Here is a 22,064-nt window from a genome sequence, read left to right as displayed (position 1 = left end):
GCTTGGGTGGTCGAGATTATTCACGTGGTCTTTTTCCAGATGTTCTTCCTCTCAACTTTTCTGCCTCCCCCACATAAATCAGGTGCAAGTTTATTATCTGACTGGACACATCCAGCCAGATGGAACAACACTTCACCAGACCACAGTACACACAAATCTCAGCACATCATAGTGAGAAATACAATTTAAAATAAATACATTTCAGGGTGATTTTCTTAGTTAATTGTTAAAATTGCCACTTTAATAAAAACCTGGCAAAACTATCCGGAAGATGGCAACTTTTCGCCTGTCACGGCCCGACCCGAGCTGCAGTTTTCCACGGCTCCATTCACCCCCCCCAGTCAACGATGGCCAGGTGGGCATCGAAGCAGAGGGAATTTATCCAGCCACTATTGCCCGGGGGTGGGGGGGGGGCCGAGGGAAATGACCAGCTCCACGATCCAACCCTCAAATTTCGTCATCCACCAGTTGCTGCCGCGGCGGGCTATTTATGGGCGTGGTGATGTAAATGAGACGCCGAGCATCCAATCAGCCCGCAGTGCGAGAGAGGGCGGGCATGAGCGAAGCACGGTCGCCTGACAACAGGCCGGAAGGAATGCATGTGTACGGAAGCCAATGTGGGTCAAGCCATGCATTGTACTGGGGCAGTTGGACCGAAGTGGAAAGGAATTGAGGCGAAGGATTCGGCGGGTTGGACGGTGCCGACGTCTGTTTTGTTCCGGATCGAGGCGAGGGGGAGTGGTAGACAGAAGCGGGCGTTCCTCTGCCTTGTTTTCCAGACACTTGAACCGGCTGTTAGTGGTTAAGTTTCAGGAAGGAGTTAAACTCCCGACTTGCCTCAACAGATCAGCTGTGAGCTCTGCTCCTGCTCTGTGAAGGTATGAATTTGGGGGCTTTTTGTTTGTTAGCTCGGCTGTATCTTGAAGGCATTCAAGAGACTGACGGGCATCGCTTTTTGATGTGTGGGGAAGGACGGACAATGTTGTCTTTGTGCTCATTTGTGTTGTCGTGAAACTTGCAGCTTTCTAGTTTAAATATTGGTGATTAAGCCTTTTTCTCAATTGAATTCATAATTTTGAGGTAATAATCAGAGGATTAAAACAATGCATAGGTAGTTTGACGTGCAAATACCCGAAAAGAACACGTATGATTTGGAAACGTAAGGGCGGTCGTGTCAGTGTTGGTTTAATCTGTCAACTTGTTTGCCAGCCAATGCATTAATAAAAAGGAAAAGGAGTGACTCAGGAGGACTTGTTTTTTCCAATCATAAGGCTCATTTGACAACTGCAAATGCGGATATTCTTGCAGATGTATTTGACAGATTCTTTTATTATTAGCAACGAGACTGTGTCCCCTATGGTGACCATAAGAAAGTCCTTCAAGGGTTTATAAAAAGTATTGGCATTTACTGGTTAACCCTTTGTATTCCGGATCTCAGTTTATTGGGCCTACTTTCCCAGGCATGCTTTTGTTTCCAGCATCATGTCATCGTCCTTGTTACAAAATGAAATTGTATTTCAAAGATGTTTTTAAAATGCAAAATTACATTTCTTTCTACTTCTTCCAGCGATGAGCACCCCTGAAGTTAGTTTATACCCAAATCTGGAAGCTGCAGACATACGTGTTTCACCCAGTGGTTTGGTTTCTTCCCACATTCCAAAGATGTGAAAATTGTTCGGTTAATTGACCATTGTAAGTTTCTCCTCGTGGGCAGCTAAATTATAGGATAAGGGTGTGGGGAGGAGGAAATAAATGGGAACATGGGGGGGAGAATAGGTTAAAGAGAAAATTAGGCGGGGGCACTGGTTGCCTGTGAGCTAGCACAGGTGGAAAAAAAGGCTGAAATGGCCTCCTTCTGTGATGTAATATAGACACCCATAACTGGTTGACATGCTGGGGTAGATTGTCAGAGGCAACAGATTATTTTCAGCATTTTTGTTAAGATACCCAGCTGATTGACCTATTATTGATGATGGGAGCTTGTCAGAAAGTTAATTAGTGTGCAAATTCAGAATTGGCATGCATGGAGATAGCAGAGAGTAGTTACAGATGGAGCATATTCTGCATGGAGGTCACTGATTAGGGGAGATCTGCTCTCTGAGATTTTTTTTTGTATAAATGACCTGGACGAAGTTGTGGAAAGGTGGCTCAGTAAGTTTGCATATGATTTGAAGGACATAAGTGTGAATTGTGTAAGAAGTTGTCATAGGTTGCAACAGGATATGGACAAGATTCCGAGTTGGGTGGAATAGTGGCGGATGGAGTTCAATTTGGTTAAGTGTGAAGTCACACTTTAAGGCAGAGTGCAAGATCAATGGCAGGATTCTTAACTGCAAGGAAAAACCTTGGAGTCCAAATCCATGGATCTCTCCAGTTTCCCATTCAGGTTGATAGGGTAGTTAAGAAGGTTTAGTGGACTTCAGTCGTTGGGGAATTAAGTTCAAGAGTAGAGAGGTAATGTTGCAGCTCTGTTCAGTTCTGGCTGCCATGTTGCAGTAAGGATGTGGATGCAGAGGAGATTTACCAAGACGTCACCTGGTTTGGAGGTGTTTTAAGGGGAAAAATTAGCAGACCTAGGGCTTTTCTCTTTGGAGCGAAAGACGAGAGGTGACTTAAGAGCTCTACAAGCCAGCACCATTTCCCCAGATGAGACTAGCAAACAGCAGAGGATATTTGTACAAGGTGAGGGGAGGAAAGTTTAAGATGTCAGGAGCAAGTTTTTTTAATATACACAGAGAGTAGTGGGTGCCTAGAATGCATCACCAGGGGTGGTGGTAGAGACTGGTGCAAATAGAGACATTAAAAAAAACAGGCACATGAATGCAAGAAAAATAGAGGGTTATGGGTGTGAGCTGGGGAAGATTTTTTTTTCTGAGGAGTTTGTATTGGTTGGCACAACCTTGTGAGCTCAAGGGCCTGTACTGTTCTATAATATTTCATGTTCTAAACTGGTGAATCTGTGTCTATCAATGACCTTGTGTATTTGAGGCTACCTGCAAATTGGAGGAACAACACTTAACTTCTCCCCTGAGTCTCTCTCTTTTCCTATTCTGTCTCCCTTCCCTTCCTTTTCCATTTAGAGAGTTGCATGTCAGCTCATCTCTCAGTCACCTCTCAGCTTATTCTCTTCCACCCTTCCACCTATGATCTCTTACCTAAAAGCCTATAAAAAAGCCTATATTCCCCTTCCTCTTTCCTTCCCTCCCCCACCTTTTTTTTTAAAGCACCAGCCTGAATTTTGCTCATACCTTGACCTTGATGAAAGGCTCAAGCTTGTTTACCTTTTACTTCCTACAGATGCCATGTGACCTGTGGAATTTCTCCAGCACTTTTGTGTATTGCACATGAATCTGTACCTCCTTGGGCATAACATAATTGAAAATTCAAGCAATTTTGATTAAAGCAGTCATATGAAAGCTCATGAAAGTTGAATTGAACAACAGCATAATTCAATTACGTCTTAAAGTATTAAGACTATTAGAATGGTGTATGTACAGAAAAGGTTAGAGCAGTGGTTCTCAACCTTTTTCTTTCCACTCACATACCACTTTAAGTAATCCCTATGCCATAGGTGCTCTGTGATTAGTAAGGGGTTGCTTAAGATGGTATGTGGGTGTAAAGAAAAAGTTTGAAAACCACTGTTTTAAATATCCCTTGTTGACTTGTTATGCACACAGTTTCATAACTCCAAAGGAAATGGGTCAATGACAATTTTTCTCAAGCAAAATATTTTAGTAACAATTGGGTCTAGAGCAGTGGTTCTCAACCTTCCCTTCCCACTCACATCCCACCTTAAACAATCCCTTACTAATCACAGAGCACTGATGGCATACAGATTACTTAAAGTGGTGTATGAGTGGGAAGAAAAAGATTGAGGGATATGGACCAAATGCAGGCAATGGGCTAGCTTCAGTAGACAATTTGGTCTGTCTGAAAGTGAAGGAAGGGCCTGTTTTCATGCTGAAAACTCAATCGCTCTAAAGCTCACTTACTTCACTAACCTGCTATGCTAATCATGTAAGAAATGTTGAAACTTGCAAGTTTGATGGTTTCTTTCTTCCATTGCATCCATCATCTCCCCTTCATCTCCTTGACCGCCAAACTATTTTTATTTGGCTTTCCTGGTACTGCAAGGGGTATTCTAATAAAATAATGGAATTCCCCTTTCTGCAGCCTTTCACAAGCAGAAGAGTCTGACTCAGTTAAATTGCATACAATACAAAATATTTATAATGTGTCAAGTGGAATTGCACAACATATAAAGGTTCTTCTTCACCCAGAGTGAGGGCCACACATTTTTGTCCAATATCAATATTAATTAGGCTATGATTATACTCGTTGGCCATTTTAATGTGATTGAGTAGTTAATGGATTTCACAAAAAAAGAGAAGCAGATGAGGGCAGGAAGAAGATAAAAGGGAAGAGAAAGAGATGAAGAACCAGAGAAAGGCAAAAAAAGGTGCTGTGAAAGAAGCAAAGATGAACAACCAATGGAAAGTGTATTAGTTAACAGTGTGCAAAACTATGATAAATTGTCATAGAGAATAAAATTCTGATGTCTGCATGCTAATAATTTATAATAAACATAATAATAAACTAATACCTGAAAGCTGTGGTGCTTGTGTAATGTGTCTAATATGACTTTAAGTTCAGCATTTTTTCAAAAATGTCAAAATAAAAAAACCACAAAAGTGTTAGAGAAACTAAGCAGGTCAATTAGCATCTATAGAAAGTAAAGGGTAACCGATCTTACAGGCCTGAGAATTTCATCAAGGCATAAGCAAAAGACAGCCAAGTGACCAAATAAAAATGTGGGGGGAGGGGAAAATGGGTGAGAAGAGGAGAGGAAGGAGGAAGAGACAGGGAGGCGAACAAGTTAAAAGTTATAGGTGGATACAGGTAGGATGGTAGAAGAACAAAAAGCTCAGGAGATGGGGAAGGTAAGGTTGGGGAGCTAGAGGAAAGGAGACTGAGGGAAAGGGAGAGTCTTCGAGAGGGATTTAATGGAAATAAAAGAAGACAATGTTAATGCTGTCTGGTTGGTGAATGTCCAGATTGAATACAAAGAGTGGTTCCTCCAGTTTTGAGGTAGACTTAGTTTAGCATTGCACAAGGCCATGGATAGAATGTCAGTGTGGGAATGGTGTGCAGAATTAAAATGGTTAGCCACAGGGAGGTCCTTGCTATTGCAATGGTCAGAATGAAGGTGCTCATTTAAGTGATCTCCCAGTCTGCGTTCAATCTCTTCGATATAGAGGACACTACATCTCAAGCACCAGATGCAGTAAGTAACAAGTGGTGTTGCTTCACTTGGAAAGACTGGGGCACTGAATGGTTATGAAGTAGGAGGTGTTGGCACAAATATACAATTTCTTGCAGTCATCGGGATAAGTACTGTGGGGGTGATTGGAAGGGATGATTGAACGAGGGAGTCCTGGAAAGTGGAGAGGTGAGGAAAAGCTGAGTTTGATGGTGGGATTATGTTGTAGGTGGCAGAAATTGCAGAGGATAATATGTTGGATGCAGAGGGAGGCCAGGGCAGATGTGTGAGAAATAGAGATGTGGGTAAGGGCTAAGTTAACGGCAGCAGAGGGGAAATCCACTTTTATTTTAAAGGAAGGAGGACATAACAAATGTTCTGGAATTGAAGACCTCATCCTGGGAGCAGATAGAGGAGTTGAAAGAAAGGAATAAAATCCTTACAGAAGACAGGGTGAGAAGAGATGTAATCGAGGTAACTGTGGGAATTGGTATGCTTAAAGGGGAGAGTGCTACCTTCATCTCAGGAGACAAACTCTATAGACAACATTCTCCCCTGTCTCAATTTCTCTGTCTCCATCTTTGGAGATAAATTCTCAACAGATTCACACTTTCCCTTTTCTCGATCTCATCAAACTGAGGCTACCCATAAACTGGAGGAAGAACACCTTGTATTCCATCTGAACACCCTCCAACCAGATATCATTAATATTAACTTCTCCAATTTCCATTAAACCTCTCTCCTGAGTCTCTCTCTCTTTCCCTATTCTTCTGTTCCCCTTCCTCCAGTTCTCTATCCCTTCCCTCTCCTCCCAGAGCTCTGCCTTCTCAATAGTTCTCAGCTTTTTTCTCTTCTACCCTCCCACCTATATCCACCAATGACCTCTTACTGTGCTTCTCTCCTTGCATTTCTTCCCTCCTCTCCTCTTCCCCCTCCCGACTTCCCCCATATTTTTATTTAAATGCTTGGCTGTCTTTTGCTCATCCCTTGACAAAGGGCTTAAGGGCTGAAATATTGGTTGTCCTTTACTTCCTACAGGTGCTGTGTGACCTACTGAGTTTATCATGTATTGTACTTGCCCCAGTGACTGCTGGCTTTCTTCTTTAAATGAATGGTCACCACTAATCATAAAGCAGTCATAGAGTCTTGAAAACCTGACTGTTTCACGACTGTCTCCTCACATTCAGTTAACCATTTGCTCTCCTCCGGAATCCCTGACAATATTGTTCTTTCTCAGTTGCTCTATGAAGCACTTGTGCAAAACATTTGGTGGAATAAAATAAAGAATGAGAATCAAATTGCAGTTGTGACGTGGTCTTTGACTGGGAATATAAGAAAGATATAATTTTAGATATACATCATGCTAACTGGCCCTTTTGGTTCACGAGCCTGTTCTGGCCAATTACAACCAATTGTCCTACACCTCTGGTATATTTTTGAAAGGCGGTAGAAAACCAGAGCATCTGGAAGAAACCCACGCAGAGACGGGGAAAATGTACAAACTCCTTGTAGACAGTGGCAGATTCGAACATTGGTTTCTGGCACTGTAACAGCCTTGCACTAACTGTGCTGCCCTATACTGTCTGGTCAATGTTGGAAAGATCTCTTTCCCATCTGGAAATTGTTGCCAAAATTGGAGAAAGTTGTGTTGTGAGCCACAGTGCAGAATGTTGTGATGTTTGGCTTCAGCTCAAACATGCACAATGTATACTCATTCGCATTAAACATCAGTTGGAGAAATCACTCAGCAGTAAAGATAATGGATGTAATGTGCAGGAGATCCAATATCATTTACAACACAGTTGAAGAAGAAGGGGGTACAAATGGCAGCGACGCATCATCATTCATCCTTTTGGAGCATTTTAAAATGCACCCAAAATTGAAGCAATAGAGAGACGTTAAATCAACATTGAGGTTAATGAGATGTTTAAAAATCCAGAACACTTTGTCCCAAGCCCATTCTGGATTTTTGAGTGGGTGTGCATTTTGGTAGATAGTAAAGAATCAAACAGCACAAAAATAGGCCTTTTGGCTTATGTCATTCATGCTGACTTTGTTGCCTATCGATGTAAGTTACATTTGCTTGCATTAGGTTCTTTTGCCTCTACTATGTCTTTTCTATTTGAATGCCTACCATTAGTGTTTTGGTTCAAATATATACTTTAATAATATGATTGCTTGTAATACATCAGAACCCACAGAAAAAGAACATACTATTCATCCTGGGTCCTGGAAACTACAATTTTTTAAAAAATTTAGACATTTAGCATGGTAACAGGCCATGTCAGCCCACGAGTCTGTACTGCCCAACTTGCACCCAAATAACTTACATCCCAGTAGGAGGAAACCAGAGCACCCGGGGAAAATCCATACAGAATGGGGAGAATGTACAAACTCCTTATATACAGTGCAGGATTCGAATCCCCCAAGTCCCAATCACTGGCCTGTAAAGACATTGTGCTAATTGCTACACCAAACTTGCTGCCCTTCAAGAAGAAGAAATCCCCATGACCAATACTTGTAATTTGTAGGTTTATAATTGGGTTGCTTCTGAAACAAAGATTGAACCATGGAGTTACAAACAGGATTTAAACAGGCCATTTAGTCCACCATGACCATGCCAAGAAATGGGCACCCATCCATGTTAATTCTATCTTACAGCATTTGGCCCTTGCCTACGATGCCTCAGCAGTTCTCGTGGTCATAGAGACACTTCTTAAGTGCCGTTAGCAACTCTGCTTCCACTTCTTTATCTGATAACTTGAAACATTACAGAAGAGCCATAGAATACTACAGCACAGAAAATGGGCCATTCAGACCTTCTCATCTGTGCCAAAACATCATCCCACTGACCTGCATCCATTCTATAACCCTCCAGACCTCTCCCATCTATGTTTCCAATTTATTCTTAAAACTTAAGAGTGAGCCCACATTTACCAATTCAGATGGCAGCTCATTCCACACTCCCACAACTCTGAGTGAAGAAGTTCCCCCTAAACCTTTCCCCCAAATTTTTCCCCTTTTACCCTAAAGGCATATCCTCAGATATTTATCTAAGTGGAAAGAGTCTGCTTGCATTTACTCTGTCTGCATTTACTCCCTCATAATTTTGTAAACCTCTATGAAATCTCTCATTCTTCTATGCTCCAAGGAATAAAGTCCTAGCCTGTTTAATCTTTCCCTGTAACTCAACTCCTGAAGACCCAACAACATTCTAGTAAATCTTCTCTGCACTCTTTCAATCTTACTGATATCCTTCCTGTTGTTTGGTGACCAAAACTATACAAAATACTCCAAATTTGGCTTCACCAATATCTTATACAACCTTACCATAACATCCCAATTCCTGTACTTTGATTTATGAAGACCAAGATGCCAAAAGCTTTCTTTACAACCCTGTCTACCTGTGACACCACTTTCAGGGAATTGTGTATCTGTATTCCCAGATCCTTTTGTTCCTCCACACTCCTCAGTGCCCTACCATTTACTGTCTATATCTTTCCTTGGTTTGTCCTTCCAAAATGCAACACATCACACTTGTCTGCATTAAATTCTATCTGCCATTTTCTGGCCCATTTTTCCAGTTGGTCCAGATCCCTCTGCAAACTTTGAAAGCCTTCCTCACTGTCCACAACACCTCCAATCTTAGTGTCATCAGCAAACTTAATGATCCAATTTACCACATTATCATCCAGATCATTGATATAGACAACAAACAACAATGGTCCCAGCACCGATCCCTGAGTCACACCACTAATCACAGGCCTCCAGTTTGAGAAGCAATCATCCAACACCACTTTCTGTCTTTTTCCATTCAGCTAATTTCAAATCCAGTTTAAAACCTCTCCATGAATACCTAGTGTCTGAATCTTCTGAACCAACCTCCCATGTGGGACCTTGTCAAAGGCTTTACAAAAGTATGTGTAGACAACATCCACAGCTTTTCCTTCATCTGCTTTCTTGGTAACCTCCTCAAAAAAACTCTATAAGATTTGTTAAACTTGACCTACTACGCAAAAGCCATGCTGACTATTCTTAATCAGCCCTTTTCTGTCCAAATACCTGTATATATGATCTCTCAGAACATCCTCCAATTATATACCCACAACTGTTATCAAGGTTACTGGCCTGTAATTTCCTTGTTTACTTTGGAGCCCTTTTTAAACAATGGAACAACATAAAGCTACCCTCCAATCCTCTGGCACCTTATCTGTGGCTAAGGACATTTTAAATATTTCTACTAGGACCCCTTCAGTTTCACACTAGTCTCCTCAAGGCCCGAGGGAATATCATGTCAGGTCGGGGGGATTTATCTACCTTTATTCACTGTAAGTCAGCAAGCACCTCCTACTCTTTAATCTTTATATGTTCTATGCCGCTATTGCTTGTTTCCCTTCCTTTCTTATACACTATGCCAATTTCCTGAGAAAATACTGATGCAAAAAAAATTTAAGATCTCCCCCCCATCTCGTGAGGCTCCACACATAGACAACCACTCTGACGTTCTAGGGGACCAATTTTGTCTCTTATTATCCTTTTACTCTTAACATACTGTAGAAACCCTTCAGGATTACCGTCACATTATCTGCAAGAGCAATCTAATGTCTTCTTTTTGCCTTCTTGATTTCTTTCTTAAGTATTCTCTTACATTTTATATACTCTTCTAGTACCTCATTGCTCCTTGTTGCCCATTCCTGCTATATACCTTTCTCTTCTTCTTAACCAGATCGTCAATATCCCTTGAGAACCAAGGTTCCCTATGCTTGTTAACTTTGCCTTTAATTCTGACAGGAACATGCAAACTCTGGACTCTCAAAATTTTGTCTTTGAAGGCCTTCCACTTACTGAACATACCCTTGCCAGAAAACAATTTATCCCATTCTTCTCTTCCTGGATCCTTTCTCATTTCCACAAAATTGGCCTTTCTCCAACTTAGAATCTCAACTCGAGGACCAGACCTATCCTTATCCATAATTATCTTGAAACTAATGGTATTATGGTCACTAGACCAAAAATGTTCACCTACACATACTTCTGTCACCTGGCCTGTCTTATTCCCAAATAGGTACCCTCTCTTGTTGGTACCTCTATATATTGGTTTAGAAAACTTTCCTGAACTAATTTGACAATCTCTAAGCCATCCAGCCCTTTTACGGTATAGGAGTCCCAGTCAATCTGTAGAAAGTCAAAATCTCCTACTATCATAACTTTCTGTTTATTACACCAGCCTACTATCTCTTAACAGATTTGTTCCTCCAATTCTCTCTGACTGTTGAGCAGTCTATAATTCAACCCGATCAGTGTAGTCACACCTTTCTTGTTCCTCAGGTCCACCCATATGGCTTCTGTAGACGAGGCCTGTTGGCTGTTCTGTCTATGCACAACTGTGATATTTTCCCTGATGAGCAATCCCTCCCTCTCCATGAAGTCTGAAACAACAAAACCCTGGAACATTGAGCTGCCAGTCCTGCCCCTCCTGCAACCAAGTCTCACTAATAGCAATAATGTCATTATCCCACATGGAGTTATGAAACCGTGCACATAATGAATTAATTAGATACAAATAAAGCAGTGGTTTTCAACCTTTTTCTTTCCACCCATATACCACCATAAGCAATCCCACAGAGCACCTATGGCATAGGGAATACTTAAAGTGGTATGTTAGTGGAAAGAAAAAGGTTGAGAACCACTGGTTTAACCCTTCAGTTGCCATCCATGTTCCTTTTAAAACAACTTAATCACTTAGGCTGGTTCCCTCTACTCACCACTCTCCCAAGTCCTTGGCTTCTCCTCTGTCTGTGACAGCCCCAAGAAGGCTAATGTTTTGGGTCAGTTTCTCTCCCTGTTGATCCTGTGGACCTGCTTACTACTTCCATTATTTACTTTTTAAAATTAAATCGTAGTAATGCAATGGAGCTAGTTTGTCAATGTAAGTTTTTCAGATGTCACTCTTTTCAATATTAAGTTGATAATTTCCCAATCACATTATCCAACTCTTCTCCAAAATGTCCTTTACTCATGAGTTGAATTATTTTTTAATTAAAGATTTCTTTTTCATTCAAATGTGATTTTATATTTCATGAACAAAGTGCACACCGAAACTGGTACAGCACAGGAATAAATAGGCCCTTCAACTAACAATGTCGGTGTTGACCATGATGCTAAATTGGACTGCACATTTGCCTGCATGTGGTTTATGTCTGTCTAAATGTGTCTTGAATGTTGCTGTAATTCAATTGCAAATTCAGAAATGCAGTCACAGGATTAAAAGTAGAAACTTGGTCTTGGAAAATCTGGAAAAATTATTAATTCTGTAAAATTCTCCAAACTGTATTTTTCTAAATTACAGAAATTTAATACATAACAAACCTCTCCACATTGGAAGTGCTTATTTATTTGGGTTTCTGAAATGGTATGACACCTTTCGAAGTAAAATTCTGATGAAAGTAAACAAGACAAAGAGGTAAATCCAGGAGGAAGTCCTCGTTAGCTTTGCCAATTTTCCTGTCAGAATGGTCAACTTTGCTTTTTCTCTGGTACAGATCTGTATCTTGTTTTGGGTTCAAAAATGTGTTTATGGTTGACTTTCCTGTGCTCTCTTCATGACCTCTTTACATCAGGTATATTAGGGCATAGATCCTGCTAGAAGCTTGCCCTGGAGTTGTACAGCATGAAAGCTGACCCTTTGGCCCAATGTGTGCAAACTGACCAATGTTACCCATTTAAGCTAGTCACATTTCCCTGTACTTGGCCCATACCTCTCTAATCCTTTCCCCTCCAAGTACCTAAACATTATAATTGGAGCAAACTCAATCACTTCCTCTGGTAAGTAGTTCCATATGTGCACCACCCTTCCTGTGTGAGGAAAATGTTGCCCTTCACGTTCCTTTTAAATCAATCTCCTCCCATCAAATTAAACCTTTGCCCTCAAGTTGAAGACTGTCCAACATTAGTGAGAAAACTGTGTCCTCCCTTCCCTTTTCCCTCTTTTTTTAAATTCAGACATCTGCCTGATTTTTGAAACTCCTGAAAAATCAACTTCCTTTTACTTTGTATGGATGCTGCATGACCTGCTGAATTTTTCCAACACTGTCAATACTTTTAACCCTTTGTTTTATTTAATTTGTGAATGTTGCCAGCCAGTGACTTTAACTGCTTTATAACTCCTTATTTAATTCTGCTAAAAACAGTTTTGTAGGTCACTCATTATTTATTAACAAAGAAGCCATCAGCCCATTTTGGACAGTCAACTCCAAGAATTTCCACAAGATATCAATTTATAAAACATGCCCAACTGGGTCATGTTATTCTTTTCTTTGGCTTGGCTTCGCGGACGAAGATTTATGGAGGGGGTAAAAAGTCCACGTCAGCTGCAGGCTCGTTTGTGGCTGACCAGTCCGATGCGGGACAGGCAGACACGATTGCAGCGGTTGCAAGGGAAAATTGGTTGGTTGGGGTTGGGTGTTGGGTTTTTCCTCCTTTGCCTTTTGTCAGTGAGGTGGGCTCTGCGGTCTTCTTCAAAGGAGGCTGCTGCCCGCCAAACTGTGAGGCGCCAAGATGCACGGTTTGAGGCGTTATCAGCCCACTGGCGGTGGTCAATGTGGCAGGCACCAAGAGATTTCTTTAGGCAGTCCTTGTACCTTTTCTTTGGTGCACCTCTGTCACGGTGGCCAGTGGAGAGCTCGCCATATAATACGATCTTGGGAAGGCGATGGTCCTCCATTCTGGAGACGTGACCCATCCAGCGCAGCTGGATCTTCAGCAGCGTGGACTCGATGCTGTCGACCTCTGCCATCTCGAGTACCTCGACGTTAGGGGTGTGAGCGCTCCAATGGATGTTGAGGATGGAGCGGAGACAACGCTGGTGGAAGCGTTCTAGGAGCCGTAGGTGGTGCCGGTAGAGGACCCATGATTCGGAGCCGAACAGGAGTGTGGGTATGACAACGGCTCTGTATACGCTTATCTTTGTGAGGTTTTTCAGTTGGTTGTTTTTCCAGACTCTTTTGTGTAGTCTTCCAAAGGCGCTATTTGCCTTGGCGAGTCATGTTATAGACCAGCAGCAATAGAAATTCAGCAAGTCAATTTTATTTTTAAAACTTTTTATTAATAATTGCTAATAATATGACATCTTAACTAAATCTAAACTTAATCCCTCTCTGAGAAAATATACCTATATATGTGTGAGGGTTACCGAAACCACTACAGCTTAGGCACAGCTGTGGAAGTCAATTCAAAGTTCCGTTTTAGAAATCCTGTGTTGAAACCCAAAACCTTTAAACTGACATTCAGAGGTAATTATTGAAGTAGATGAGACACTGAGTGATTAGACTGCTTAACTCATGAATCCTTATCAAGTTAGTTTCAGAGAAATGTTCTTTCACACAAATGATTGTCACAACACCCCTCTTCCTTGCATAGGGAAAACAAAATTTGTGACTTCATGATGCTCCCAAAGACTCAGGCAATAGTCATGATCCAATGAAGTAATTCTCTTGCTTTTTTTCACCCAGATATGGGTCAATCAAACTGACTTTCAGAATGTTTTCTTTAACAACGAGAAACAACAGAAGTGTCCATTTCACAGAGCCATTCCAACTCTGTGCTTTTAGCTCACTTGCTTGATCAAATACTAAAATCTGTTTCAATGTCCCAAAAACATGACTCATGATCATGTCTTCTCTCCTCACCAGATGTCTTTCTTTGTTCTGGGTTTTAGTTGAGAACGTTAACTCTGTTTATGGTTTGGACTCGAGTGCCAGGCAAAGTAACACCAACTAAAAAAGCAGAAGCTTGTAACACCAACAGATTATGCTAATTGTTTAATTGATGAGGAAGACATTTTATCATTGTTAAAATTCACTATTTAATGGACTTCCAATCTGATGTAATTAAGAGCTCTTCAACTTCTTCATCTGGATACTGGAGTGATAAACATGGGAAGCATTTTTTTGGGGAGGGTCTTCTTTACCACTGGTCTTATTACTGTTTTTGGGGGGTTTTTTTGAAAGTTTTATTTATCATTTGCATCAATATAAACATTAACTCAAATGAAAATAATATAACAACATAATACAAAATTATACAATTACTATTTTCTCCCCACCCTGCTTCCTTCTACCCCTGGGAAAAGAAAGAAAGAAAAGCACCTAAATCTATACATTTTATTGTTACCATAATTATTTTAGTTTCTAACTATTAATTATTAATTATTTATTGAGAGGAGCGGATAATGCAGAGGATATGGATGGACTTTTATTCACAAAATACATATATGGTTTCCAAATGTTATAAAAACTCCCGATCTGATTCCTCAATGTATGTTATTTTTTCTAATAGTATTGTATTTCAATGTTCCATCTATCTATTGTTACAAAATTCTCCATTTTCCACATTATTGCTACACATTTCTTCATTGCTGCTATTGCTATACTCCTCAAAAATTTTATTTGATATTTGTCCAACTTTATTTTCATATCTGCTTCATGCATAACCAAGCATAAATATTCTCAGATCTTTTTGTGTTTTTAATCTTCAAATTTTTCCTTATAATAGCTCAAATCCTTCTAAAATTCTTCCACTTTTACACAAGAGCAGACCAAATGTAAAAAAGTCCCTATTACCTTATTACATTGAAAACACATCAGAATAATTGGGGTTAAGCCCATTTAATTTATAAGGAGTATAGTATAGATGATGTAGAAAATTGCACTGAGCCATTTGATATCTAACATTAACCGTATTTGTAACTCTCTCTTGACACAATCTTGACCATATTTTGTCTTGAATTTGTATATTTAAATCTTTTCCCCATCTTTGTTTAGATTTATATGAATTTTTTTTCCCCATAGCATCTTGCCATTTTATATACATATTATATTAAATTTCTCAATAAATGTATCTGTAATTAAATATTCAAATTCACTTTGTTCCAGAAATCTTAAATTCGTACTTAATTTCCTTTAAGTTGATAATATGCAAAAATTGTATTTTCAATTTTTACTTTCAATTGTACAAGTTTAAAAAAAAGATCCTAAAAACCAATCTTTTATCCTCTGTATATCTTTATTGTACCAACTATCAAATAGAGAATTATTCAAAGTAAAAGGAGTAAGTTGATTTTGTCTTAACATAATTTTAGGTATTTGGTTATTATTAATTCCTCTTGCCACCTGGATTCTGTTCCATATCTTCAATAAATGTTTTTAAATCGGTACTTCTGTTTTCCCTTTTAGTAATTCATCATTCCACAAATATTAAAAATTGCTCTGGAGTATTTTCTCCAATTTTATTCATTTCAATCTGAACCCAAGCTGTTTTCTCGCAAATTTGATAACAGGAGGACAAGAATTGTAATTGAGCTGCTTCATAATAATTTAAAAAATTTGTAATCTCAGTACCCTTTGTTTTAATTTCCAAGTTAGTTTTTCCAAAGCTATTCTGGGCATTTTAAATTCCCATACATATTTATTTAAATTTCAGAAAAACATTTCTGGTATAGAGATAGGTAATGATTGAAAAGAATAACTCTATTTTTTCCATCTTTCAGAGATTCTGATTGATACAGTTTTTTATAAAAAAAATTAAATTATCATTTATTTCCTGCATCTTGTAAATGACTTGACCACTTTCTTTCTTTGTTGCAATTATTATTCTAGAAACTTGTTCAGTTTTTAACTCCCATGTTAATACTTTTATAAGCTCTTTCACCTAGTTCATAATAGTTCTGTCGTGTTCACATTATATCCCTTTCTAGATCAGGTTTGTATTGTATTACATCTCAATTTCTTTGATTCCAATAATCTTTTATTATCATTATTTATTGGCTCATGTTAATTCCTTCTTTAATTTCAATATTTCTCTTTACAACTGGTCTACCTCTTTCATATGTTCTTTCTTTATTTTAGAAGTATAACATTATTTGATCTCTTAAATATGCCTTCATAATGTTCCATACTTAAACTTATTCTTTACTGAGTTGCCATTGGTTTCTAAAATAAATTTTATCTGTTGTCTCATAAAGTCACAAAATTCTTTCCTCTTTAATAATATTGTATTGAATCTCCATCTATAACCTATATTTTGTTCTTCCTCCAATGAAATTGAAAGAATTAGGGGAGAATGATCGGATATTCAATCTTTTGAACTCTGGATTGAAGTGTGCAGAGACTATATACATATATATTTGTGAATATGTTTTATATTTTAAAAAATCCCTTACACTTGAGTTCTTCTCAAAATATCTATCAGTCCCACATCTTTCATTAAACCTGTTGCAATTATAGCTACTTTTTATAATTTTATCACCTGATCTGTCTAGTTTTGAATCAAAAGTGTAATTAAAATCTCCTCCTAATAAAATTTTCTCTTTGGCATTGGATAATTGCATAAATATATCCTGTATACATTTTCCATCTACATTAGGCACATTCACATTCATCACAGTTCAACATTCTGAATAAATTTGACAATTAATCATTACATACCTTCCCGCTGTATCTATAGTTGTGTCTAATATTTTAACTGGTAAATTTTTATGTATTAATATTGTCACTTTTGAGTTAAATGAAGGTGCCAATACAGTTCCATCCCAATCCCTTTTTAATTTTTTCATGCTCTTTTTCAGCCAAATGCATTGCTTGTAAAAAAGCAATATCTACTTTTGCTTTTTTCATATACATGAATAATTTTTTTTGTGTTCCATATTCCATTAATGTTAATACTCATATAATTTCCCACTATCAATTACCTTTGTTAAATGTTCCAACCATCCATCCTTCCTTTCCCACTCCTCCCATTCTCATAATATTAACAATGTAGTTCATAATGATCTTGATTATTCTAGGTGCATAAAATAAAAGGAAAAGAAAGAAAATAGAATAAAGATAGAACCTCCCCCTGCCCCCCAAAGGCGCACACTGTTGGTATCGCATCTTTAAAGCCCTAATCTATTCGGGTTGTGGTCGGAACTACATAAGCATTCATGACTCCACAGCAGTTAGCTTCATACTCCCAACTAACTCATTCAAAATACAGTTCAGTCTATACGTTCTTAGTCATTAATGGATCGTTTAATTTTATATATAGATCACTTATAGGCTAGAACACTCCTCCCCCTTAAACTCTCTCGGAAAAAAAATTTCTGTATTAACAACTGAAACCATTCAGTGATAGTTTCCATTCGAGTGCTTGTCTCTCCTTTCAGGCAATGAATATACAAACATCTTTGCCTCATTAGGCTCTATAAAAAACCTGTTCTTCCCATCTGGAACAAAAACCTTCAAAACTGCTGGATACCTTAAAACAAAGGCATATCCTTTTTTTCCATAGCACATTTTTAACTGCATTGAACTCTTTTCATTTTTTCAACAAATAAAAGCTTATATCAGGGTAAAAGAAAATCTTATTTCCATTATAAATCAATGGTGACTGTCATTCTTTTGCTTGTCTATCCGCCAGTTCCAAGATCTTCTCTCTTACTTCATAACAAAGTAATTTAACCTGTATCGGATGAGGTCTCTGATCTGGTTGTGGTTTCGGAATCCAACACAGCAAAAACTTCTTAATTTCTTGACCTTTTTCACCTTCTTTAAGTCCAACAATCTTTGTTATTCCTTCTACTAAGATTTTCTAAAATGTCAATTTTTTGTGTTAATTGATCTTTTGTTGCAGCCGCTTCAGCTTGCACTTTCTTCATCTGTCCCTTAATGCCTTGAATCTCAAATGCATTTCCTTTAATTTTCCACAACTTTTTGTCCACTTTCTGCATCATTTTTTCTACCTTCTTTGTGAAATTTTTATTTTCAGCTATACTCTCTCCACATTTTTTAACTTCTTCCATTAATAACATCAATGATTGCTCCATATAATTTTTCACCTTAGCTGTAGATATATAGGACTCTTTCATTTTCCCCATCTTTTTGGCCATAGTCCCTTACTCAAAATGTAATTCTTCTTGTCCACTGAAACTGGAAGCCTCTAAAGTTTTTAAAAAATTTCCTCCTTTTTTTGTGTTCTCCTCGCACATGCGCAGAGTCACTTCTTCACCTGTAGCGGGTGGCCACTGTCGGGGGAGACCCCGTACAGTAATGTCTAAGGTCTCCCCAGCCCCTGGTTTGTCTCCCTTGGGCAGTACCTTGGGGACAGCTCCTGGATCCTTCTTCAAGGTCGGCCTTTCTTTATCTTGTTCTTTTTCTTGGTCAGTTTCTTCTGTTACAGCTGGTTTTTCTTTCTTTGGTGCCATTTTAAGTTATTCTTCAAGCCTTCTGACACATTTTCCTTCAGTTTTTCTTAACTTTTTCAACCTTTTTAAACATTTTTTCAACTTTTTCAAGGAGAGTAGGGATTTGCAGTCTAACCCAAGTCATCACGTGCCACGCCCCACTGGTCTTATTACTGTGTCCAGTGGTAACTGATGATCATGCCAAGCTAAGAAGCTGGTTACATTTAATTCTTTTTATTTTTCTTTGGCTCACTATGTATTTGTTTTAATACTGGTAGTATAATTTGTTTCAACTGTACTTTAATGTCTCTGCAGAAGGGACATTTACATGATGAAAGAAGCAGCAGCAGCAAACTTTCAAGAGCCATGTCAGTCAGGGCCTACAGTTCAGCTGCTGCTTGTATGCATCTCTGCTTCCTGAGAAGTCCATAGAGTGGAGACCTCCAGCGTGGCCCAAAATGCAAATGAGAGTTTCTTATCATAGACATTTACAATGCACAGATGCAAAGAAATTCTTGCATACTGTAGCAAAACAGTACATAAAACACACAAATGAAGCATAAATTAAATTAACACAATGCTTACATTTTAATTGATATGGAAGAATTGTACCCAGGCATCGGAAAGTAAAAGACATTTCTGTACCATCCATTGCCACCACCACTACAATCCCTACTCTAATCACCCTGAAGGCGCAGTTTGGCGAATGCACAGAGAAGAATAGATGAAAGTAGATGATTCACCATTACCAGTGATTGTATTTAGCTGGAATGTCCATAACCACAATGTCCACCATTATGGTAGTAGGACTTTGGGAACTCAACCCACTTGGTATGCTCCCTTCCAAGTTGCACACCATCCCAACTTGGCAATGTATTGTGGTTTTTTTATTGACAAACTGAAATACTGGAATTCCCTGTCAAAATCCGTGTGAGAGTAGCATCAAGACTGTCGAAGTTCAAGAAGACATTTTATCACAAAAATATAATCTGACGGGCAATGAGGAATGGCAGATAAATGTATTTGTGCCACTGTTTGCTCACAGCCCCTTTATGGATTTTTTAAAAATACTAAAATGAGAGTCTTGATTATGATCCCTGATTCTAACTGCTGTTTACCCATGGAAAGTAAAGGTAAATTGTTCCATAAACTCTGGAAAATGTAAAATGCATGTAAATAAGTGACTAGTTTATGAAAACTGAGAGGTTGAGGCATCTGTTGTTTGTCCCTGTCTGGTAAAAGTAACATAATCATGTTATTATGATGTTTTTACTTTGGGCATGTTGGTTCACAATTCAGAAACCTTCAACATGATCCATAATAGAGACATTTTTATTTGCCGTGGACCATTTATTTTTGAGCTGTTTGTTCTTACTACTTTTCTGTCCATCACATCATTCCTACCTTCACTGCTGTCTGGCCCTTGGATTGATATTGAGCAGTGAACCTTTATTCAAAAATTACTTTCTCACCTTTGGTACTCATATTGGAATGCAAGTACTCGAGGCAAGGTTGGGCCTGCTTACAGATGGGATATATCTGGCTTTAAACTCATAGGAAAGCTTTGGCAGAGAGAGAATTGTTGCCAACACCTTCTCCCAATGTTGCAAGTCTGTTTTCAAAATTTTTATTTGGGACACAAAGCTGTAGAACTGTTATGTTTACAGGAGGTTGGTAATTGAATTGCAGTGGTTGTGCAAAAGTCAAGGGATTTAATGAATTACAGAAGACCATAATGATTTATTCTACGGTGAAATACCATAACATGAATGTGACCCTTTAAAATACACAGCTAAGCTTTGTACCAATTGGGACAATTCACGAATAATCCATTGAGGCACAACTTCTGATATATCTGTCTATCACTGTTAACTTCTGATATTTCTGACACAGAGATATTGGTCAAAAAGCTTCCCAGCTGTTAAGTTGAAGTTTATTGTCACATTATACCTGGACTTGTGAGAGAGGTTCCTGTGTGAACAGTTAGTAAGACAACTCTAACATGCATACATTGGATTAAAGGAGCACAGTTTGTAAGACGACTGAATGCACCCAGAGACAAGTGAGAGGTACAAACAGGCTTTTAATCGCTTACAATCAATGGCCAGTAGGCACAATAGTCCTCGGGTGAATCTGAGGTAAGGCAGGAAAACCAGGGTTTATATTGGGGTAGGTGAGGGAGGAGCCAGCCATCTGAACAACACATAGACAATAAATTCCAGTTCACTGCCCAGTAACAGAGTATGAGTCACAACTGTTGATTTAATACCTGCAAGCTCACACCAAGACACAAGAGAAACTTGTCCGTGAACTACTCTTTGCAGATGATGCCGCTTTAGTTGCCCATTCAGAGCCAGCTCTTCAGCGCTTTACGTCCTGCTTTGCGGAAACTGCCAAAATGTTTGGCCTGGAAGTCAGCCTGAAGAAAACTGAGGTCCTCCATCAGCCAGCTCCCCACCATGACTACCAGCCCCCCCACATCTCCATCGGGCACACAAAACTCAAAACGGTCAACCAGTTTACCTATCTCGGCTGCACCATTTCATCAGATGCAAGGATCGACAATGAGATAGACAACAGACTCGCCAAGGCAAATAGCGCCTTTGGAAGACTACACAAAAGAGTCTGGAAAAACAACCAACTGAAAAACCTCACAAAGATAAGCGTATACAGAGCCGTTGTCATACCCACACTCCTGTTCGGCTCCGAATCATGGGTCCTCTACCGGCACCACCTACGGCTCCTAGAACGCTTCCACCAGCGTTGTCTCCGCTCCATCCTCAACATCCATTGGAGCGCTTACACCCCTAACGTCGAAGTACTCGAGATGGCAGAGGTCGACAGCATCGAGTCCACGCTGCTGAAGATCCAGCTGCGCTGGATGGGTCACGTCTCCAGAATGGAGGACCATCGCCTTCCCAAGATCGTGTTATATGGCGAGCTCTCCACTGGCCACCGTGACAGAGGTGCACCAAAGAAAAGGTACAAGGACTGCCTAAAGAAATCTCTTGGTGCCTGCCACATTGACCACCGCCAGTGGGCTGATAACGCCTCAAACCGTGCATCTTGGCGCCTCACAGTTTGGCGGGCTGCAACCTCCTTTGAAGAAGACCGCAGAGTCCACCTCACTGACAAAAGGCAAAGGAGGAAAAACCCAACACCCAACCCAAACCAACAAATTTTCCCTTGCAACCGCTGCAATCGTGTCTGCCTGTCCCACATCGGACTTGTCAGCCACAAACGAGCCTGCAGCTGACGTGGACTTTTTACCCCCTCCATAAATCTTCGTCCGCGAAGCCAAGCCAAAGAAAAGAAGATATGTATATACGTACTGCATATGTAATATTTGTCTGTATGTATGTTTGCCTGTTTTTGTATCGAGGACCGAAGAAAGCTATTTCGTTGGGTTGTCCTTATACAATGAAATGATAATAAACTTGAACCATGAAAAAGATCAATTAATACGTACCTGATGGCTGCAAAGAAAATAGTGCCTTTAAGCCTGTTGGTATGCAATTTTACACTCTTGAATATTTTCCCTCATAGAAAGAGTGTGTTTGGGTGGGATGGGTTCTTCAATGTGTC

At 39.4% G+C, this 22,064-nt stretch overlaps 1 protein-coding gene across 3 annotated transcripts in view; it reads left to right on the top strand.

Annotated features, from left to right (window-relative positions):
• The first annotated feature begins 543 nt into the window (after window positions 1-543).
• Window positions 544-22,064, top strand: part of atosb (atos homolog b) — a 158,633-nt gene continuing 137,112 nt past the window's right edge. For all 3 annotated transcript variants that reach the window (XM_069924279.1, XM_069924281.1, XM_069924275.1), the window contains exon 1: window positions 544-878. The gene's annotated coding sequence lies outside the window, so the exon portion shown is untranslated. The remainder of the gene's footprint in view (window positions 879-22,064) is intronic.

This window comes from Narcine bancroftii, chromosome 3 (assembly GCF_036971445.1).
Source record: "Narcine bancroftii isolate sNarBan1 chromosome 3, sNarBan1.hap1, whole genome shotgun sequence".
In the NCBI taxonomy this organism is placed as follows: domain Eukaryota; kingdom Metazoa; phylum Chordata; class Chondrichthyes; order Torpediniformes; family Narcinidae; genus Narcine; species Narcine bancroftii.
The sequence above is the reverse complement of the archived record's forward strand: the minus strand, read 5'-3'. Positions and strand labels throughout refer to the sequence as shown.